Source organism: Pteronotus mesoamericanus, unplaced genomic scaffold (genome assembly GCF_021234165.1).
Source record: "Pteronotus mesoamericanus isolate MK-2021 breed Mesoamerican mustached bat unplaced genomic scaffold, CSHL_Meso_final contig_25, whole genome shotgun sequence".
Lineage (NCBI taxonomy): Eukaryota > Metazoa > Chordata > Mammalia > Chiroptera > Mormoopidae > Pteronotus > Pteronotus mesoamericanus.
This window is the reverse complement of record NW_026555105.1, coordinates 21,229,180-21,235,585: the sequence shown is the minus strand read 5'-3', so window position 1 is coordinate 21,235,585 and position 6,406 is coordinate 21,229,180.

The following is a 6,406-nucleotide window of genomic DNA, read 5'->3' as shown; positions in this document are numbered from 1 at the left end:
TTTGTACATCTTCTTTGGAGAAATGTCTATTCAAGTCCTTTGCCCGTTTGTTCTTTTTTGGTTTTTGTTATTCTGCCTTCTTTTACTCACTCTCAGTCCACACCAAGCCCTGCCCTATGTTCTGGGGATGCCGAGGGGAGCAAAACCCACAGCCTCCTGCCCCGTGGAGCTCACTCCACAGCCAGACACTAACATGGTGTCAGATGGTGACGCGGCAGCTTTTCTATCAGGGGCATCAGCAGGCAGCCCCAGGGCCTGGTATATCAGCTCCTCACAACATGTTCTACAGGTCTAAAAGAGTTCCCAGCATTTTTTTTAAATATCTTTATTTATTTTTAGAAAGAGGGGAAAAGAGGGAGAAAGAGAGGATGAGAAACATCGATTGGTTCCTTCCTGTACATGCCCCGACTGGGATCAAACCTGCAACCCAGGTGTGTGCCCTGACTGGGAATCAAACTGACCACTTTTCGCTTTGTGGGATGACACCCAACCCACTGAGCCACACCAGTGAGGGCAATTGCCATCATCAAAAAAATTGGCAGACAACATCAAAATGAAGATTTATAGCTACTCTTAAACAATGAAAGCTCTGGCCACTTGGGCCTGCTTTCCCACCTGGCGGATGTCACCTGGATCGAGGCTCCAGCACCTATCTGCCTTCAGTATTGGCTGCTGATGGCTCACATGAAGGTCTGCTTTACCAGAGATTACGCCTCTCCCAAGGCCGCCCCTTCCGAAGACAGGTCAGTGAGCAGTGCAGAGGCCTGGCCTGCCCGTCTCAGGCTGTGGCATCTCCGAAGCCTGCCCCAGTTCCAGAGCCCGTGATGGGGCTGCCCGAGGCCTTTGTTGCAGCTCTCTGACCCTCCTTTCCTCACTACCCCCAGATCTCAAGAGCATTCCCTGGAAAACCACCTACACCGAAATCTCCATCTCATGGTCTATTTCCCAGGGACCATGACCTTCAAGAAGCGCATGCGTTTGCCAGTCCCCCAAGGCCCCTGTCCAGCCCACCCCGCCCACCTGAAAGTGGCATTTTCCACTGCTGGTCCAGGCCTCCCCGGTGAGAACGGAAGGGAAGCTAATACTCCCGAGGCAGAGACCACTTGCTAACGTGCTAGGCATTATTCTCAGCAATATATTTATTTAATCCTCCCAATAAAACTCCATGACCCTATGATCACTGCATACTTATTAAAAAGACTAAATTTTTTTAAAATGTGACAATACTCAGCGCTGGTGGGCATGCAAAATGGTACAGTCACATTAGAAAATAGGTTGTCAGTTTCTAACAGAAGTATGAAAACACCTACAGTATGTCCCAGTCATTATACTCTTAGGTATCTACCCTAGAAAACTGACAACTACATCCACACAAAGACCTGTATGAACATGTTCAGGCAGTATTATTTATAATGGCCAAAAATTGGAAATCACCCAAATACCTTTCAACTGAGAAATAAGCCAGACACTGGAATACTACTCAGCAATAAAAAGGAACAGACTTCTGATCAACGGAGAGACACAGGTGGATGTCAAAAGTGTGATGCTGGGTGAGAGAAGACAGACTCAAAAGGCTACCTAGTTAGCCTGGGATTCCATTTACCTAACATTGTTGCAAAGACAAAACTATGCAGGCCGACAACAGGTCATGGCTGCCAGGTGTATTGATTTTCTAGAGCTACTGTAATAAAGTACTGTAAGCTGGGTGGCTTAAAACAACAGAAACTTATCCTGTTGCCGTCCCAAGGCCAGAAGTCTGAAACGAAGGTATCAGCAGGACCACACTCCCTCGAAGGCGCCAGGAGAGAAGCTGTTGCTTGCTTCTCCCGCTTCCGGTGGCCCCAGGCGTTCCTCGGCTTGTGGCCACATCACTCCAGTCTCTGCCCCCGTGTCTTCATCTCAAGATCCTTAATTTAATCACATCTGCAAAAGTCCTTTGTCTAAATAAAATAACATTTACAAAATCTAAGAATTAGAACTCGGTATCTTTAGGGGATCATTATTCAGTCTACTATACCAGTGGTTAGGGGAAAAGATATTGACTACAAAGCGGCACAGGGCAACTTTTTGGGGTGTTGGAAATATTCTACATATCAGTTGTAGCGGTGGTTACATAGCTTATACATTTGCCATGAGTCCCCCCAAAGTGCCCCAGCTTGAAGGGGCAGAGCTGGGGTTGAATGAGCCAGGCTGGCTCCCAGTCTGTTCTTGATGTAATCCACGCACTATTTACTATCTGAGGAGAAAATGAGGTTAGGGTGGGGCTTCTGGTTTCCACTGCTAATAATTAAGCAAAAAAGTCTGAAAGCGACAGGAATAGATGAGCTTCCGCAAAGCTGTGACATTTCACGATTCCGCAGTTCCTTGGCGTTCAGACTCGGCATCGGGATTCCGTGAGGCTGAAGATGCTGTCCACTTCAGAGCCAAGAGGGCAGTTGTCTGGGATGCTCTGGCTGGGCGGGGGAGGGGAGAAGCTGATGGGGACGGGTGAAAATAATAGCAGGGGGGAGGGTTCTGACCCCTCTCCCCATAGAGCACTCACGCCCAGTCCCTGGGGACCAGGCCTCTGTCCCCTCCATTCATTCACCCCAGCTGATGCCACACACCCCCACCAGAGGCCTCCCCACCTCCTCTCATTGTCTGAAGGGCTCAGATGGAGGGGCAGCCCATTAACCCCTTCCTGGCCTTGTTGCTTCACTCTGCAGCTGTCATACCGGCAGCCTCAGGCCCGAGCAGGGAAGAGGACCGGGTAGTTAATCACAATTACAGCTCACAGTGTCAGCTGGGAAGCTGGCCTCCACCATCAGCTGCCAGCCGGCCCAGGCTGAGGGGCGACCAGCATCAGACATGCAGCAGGTTCTGAGACCTAACAGAGGCAAAGAGAGAACAGTCCCTTCTTGGTTCACCCCTAGTGACTTCCCCAAAGATGCCAGCTAGGTGTCTTCCATTGTCAGAGCTGCATCCAGTAGCTTTCAAAACTGACAAGCACATCAGTCCCCCTGCCCCCAGCACCTCTGCTCGATGCTCACGTGGCAGGCTCCTCATTCTGTAGGTCTCCACTGAAACATCACCTCCTCCGAGAAGCCTTCCATGACCACCCTGGCTAATGTGAAGAAGTTCCCAGTCACTCACTGTCACATGCCCTGTTTTCATGCTTTATTTTTCAAAGCACTTGTCACTACCTAGAATTGTCTTAGGTATTCCTAGGCTGAAGTAACAAATTACCACAAACTGGGTGCTTTAAGGCAACCGAAATTTGTCTCACAATCTGGAGGCTAGAAGTTCAATACCAAGGTGTCAGCAAGGTCATGCTGTCTTTAAAAGCTGTAGGAAAGGATGCTTCCTTGCTTCTTCCTAGCTTTTAGGAGTTGTCTGCAATCCTTGGTGCTCCTTGGTTTGTAGGCACATCACTGCAATCCAGCTTCATCATTGCGTGGGTTCTTCCTTCTTGTGTCTGTGATTGTGTCCAAATTTTCCCCTTCTTAATGCCAGTCATTGGATTAGGGCCCTCCCTAATCCAGTATGACTTCGTGCTTGATTACATCTGCAAAGACCCTATTTCCAAAGCGGGTCACATTCACAGGCACCATGGGTTGGGACTTGAACATATCACACGGTCCCACAACTGGTTCTTGTCTGCATGTTCTAAGAATGCAGGGCCAGGAACAGATGTGGAAGCAGGTTCATCCCGAGGGATGGCTCCCATGCATATCCAGGGGCCCTGGGGTCCAGCTCACAGGAGCATCAGTAAACATGGTGGTCTGGACAGAGGAGGAAGAGGAGAGGGCACATTGCAGGGGGACCACAAAAGTGGGGGGAACCAATTCAGACTTGGGACTGGCGAGAGCTTCCCCACGCAGCTAAGCCTTACAGGAAAGGAATGGCTGAGGGAACAGCATAGTCATGATGGTCTGAGAGGGCCTGAGCTCTGAGCTGCCTGCAAGTAGGTGACAAGTAGCCAGAGAGGATGCTGCTGGGGCCGGGGGGAGGGGCGGGGGGCGGGGGGATGGGGCAGATAAGGCAGGAATCGCTCTGGGTCTGATGCTGATGGGGAGCAACTGAAAAAATTTAAATCAGGAGTGTGTTAATTTGAATTTGCATGTAACTGATCCCTTCATTTTAAGTTTTTATCTAGGTAGTACATTCACCTGTGTCTTTAAGAGTCAACAGGTGTGAAAGGATGGGCAGAACGACTTCCTCTTCTCCCGCCCCTTGCAGGCCACCCCTGTTACCAGCCTCTTCCAGAGTCTATGCAGATACAAGCAAATTTCTTTTCTTTTTAAACACAAAGGATAGCATTAATTTACACTCTGTTCTGCACCTTGCTTTTTAAGAAAAAAATTGCTTTTTGAGGTATAATTTGCATACAGTGAAATGCATCCGTGTAATAACCAACACCCAATCATGAAACAAAACATTTCTAGCACTCAAAGGAGTTTTTTCAAGCCCCTTCCCAATTAATCCCCCCACCCCCGAGGACGCCCTTGATCTGGTTTCCAGCACCACAGATTGATCTGTTTCACCTGCTCTAGAGTTTTGTATCAATGGCATCGTTGCAGCAAGTTAGTTTTTGTGTCCAGCTTGTTTTTGCTCAGCATGTTTGGAGATTCTTCCATGTCTCTGTATGTATGACTAGCTCACTCATTTATACTTCAGTGTAGTATTCCACGATACAGACTCACCCATTTGTAATCCATTCACTAGTTAACCGCTAGACATTGAGCTGCTTCCTGTTGTTGTCTCTTACACATTAAACTGTTGCGAACATTTGTGTAAAGTCCTTGTAGGGACATATGTTTTTATTTATTTTGGGGTTGCTGGATCACAGGGTAGGTATATGGCTAACTTTATAAGAAACTGCCAAACTGTCTTCCAGAGTGGAATATCTGAAATACCATTTCATATCAGTGCATAGTGAGCTTCCTCATTTGTGTTTATGGCTACATAATGCTCCATTGTATGGATGTCCCATCATTAGTTTAACCAGTCCACTACTGAGGTTGTTTCCAGTCTTTCATTGTCACAATGCTGCAGGGAATAACCTTGTAGATATGTCACATATCACATGGTGAGTGTACCTGTAAGACACACTCCTAGAAGTGGAACTCCTGAGTGGGACAGAGACTGTTGGCTGTCCTCTCATATTCAGGTTCCAGTTCTTCCTTTGAAATAGAACTCCAACTTTCATCTGGAAACATGAAGCCTAGAATACACACCATATTTCTCAGCCTTTCTTGTAGCTCAATGTGGCCATGTAATCAAGTTATGCCCAATGGGATGTAAGTATAGGATTATATGTGGCTTCCAGAACGGGTCTTTAAAGGGACTTCCCTCCCTTCTTGACTCCTTTCTCCTGACTGAAAGGCTCTCTATCTGGGATGTAGATGTGATGGCTGGTGTTTGAGCAGTTATATTGGGCCATGCAGTAGAAGGCATACACTGAGGATGGTGAAATAATAAGATAGGAGTCTAGTTCCCTGAACTATGGAGAACCATGCCAGTGCTAGCCTGCCTGCCTTCAGAATTTATTTACCTGAGAGAGAAGTGCCTCTACTTAAACCACTATTACTATGTGTTTTCTGTCGCATGCAGCCACTGGGTTAGAAATCCTTTGCATTTGTAATTTTGAAAAGTGGTGCCACATAGCTTTGCTTGTAGAAAGGTCATGGTCGGGAGCGGGGCGCAGATAAAGTGCAGGCAGATTGAAGGGCAAAATAAAGGAAGACAAGGAGACAAGGTCAGTGGTCAAGGGGGGAGAATGATCAGGCCTGAACCCACATGGGAGCAATTTCCGTGGAGGTGGGCCAAATTCTCTCCACACCTAAAGAGAATGTTAAACTGGAAATGATCTGAGGGGTGTTCCTACCCTACACCACCCACAGCCCTCACTTTCATCTGGCCCCAGCCCACCTGTCCACCTCATTGCTCGCCTCCATTCTCTTGCACAGTGGGTGCCAAGCCCTTCCCCAACAAGATATTGCTCTTCCCAGAATACAACTTACTGGTCTTTCTGCAACCCCTGTGCACCTGCTTAGCCCTTTTCTGGAAAGGTCTGAATGCCCCATGCTCCTGGCTGATTGCCACCGGTCCCTCAGGTCTTATCTCAGACTGGGCCTCCTCCAGTAAGCCCTCTCAGGCTCCCCGCTCTCCCGAAGGTCCTCTTCTGGGGCCCCCCATGCCTTGTGGCTGCCCTTACTCCAGCATTTGCCAGGCTGCATTATAATTGTTTATAAGTCCTCCTGCAGCACTCGGCTGACAGCCTTTCGCTGCTGAGGATGGGAACCAAGGCGCCCAGGCCAGGTCGCCGCATTTTAAAAATGTGATCCACTTGCCAGGTCCAGCTCTCAGCTCTTACGCTGACGGACTCGCGCAATGCTTCGCACAGCAATACAGAATGAGGGAGTGA